Raw genomic sequence first — 858 nt, forward strand, 5'->3', positions numbered from 1 at the left:
AGTTTATTGAAATCAGAAAACCTGCCTACACATGCAGCCTCTACTATCTTCCGGACGATGCTTCGTCCATGGTTTATCGGACCGTTAAAGGTTGTGGCCAAGCGGGGCCTAGCGTACCCGCTAAACCCTTCAAAACGGATGCGCATCCACTCGGTGTTTTACGTAGGCTTGCACAAGCCGTTTCGGAATCCGGCGCAAGTAAACGCGGAAGCGTTGGCGCCAGAGCGGATCCCACGGGCCCGCGGCTACCCAGAGGTTAAAGCAGCAACTGGTCTGAGCACGCAGTGCAACAACCTCCATTTCCTATGGAGCCAAGCGCTTCACCGTTGCCTGCAGTGATGCATTCGCCTGCTCCACGGCTAGGAGTCGCTCCGACAGAGAGCGGTAGTCCTCAAGGCGAGGCAATCGGTGCACGACGTGCTTTCAATCATAAAGAGCGTCCGCATAGCGATATGCTACTTCTGCATGACGCTCAGCGGAGCTCCAATACGAAGGACCTTGTCCTCAAGGGCTTAGAGAGCATCACGGGTCACCGAACGGCGGTCGACCCGGTCGTCACAGCCCGCCACCGACTCTTCTCGATGATAACGGTGACGTCCACTACCACGTGGGAACGTCTTGTACGACGACGTCGTCACCAGGGTCAGACTTGTGAAGTTGCGGGGATATCCCGACTCTATAAACTCGTGGGAGTTTGAGGCGCCACTTCGGCAAGATTGCCCAGCCTTCGTGGACGCTTTTGATCGGAACGATCAGGACGTCCTGCGTCATCAGATACCCGCGCTTCCTGGCAATAGCTCGGGAAGTAGAAGGGCCATGAGCTGAGCTCAAGCAGTGGCCCTGAGCTCTTGCGGTCGA

Source organism: Plasmopara halstedii, assembly GCF_900000015.1.
Source record: "Plasmopara halstedii genome assembly, contig: Scaffold_816, whole genome shotgun sequence".
Taxonomy (NCBI): Eukaryota; Oomycota; class Peronosporomycetes; order Peronosporales; family Peronosporaceae; genus Plasmopara; species Plasmopara halstedii.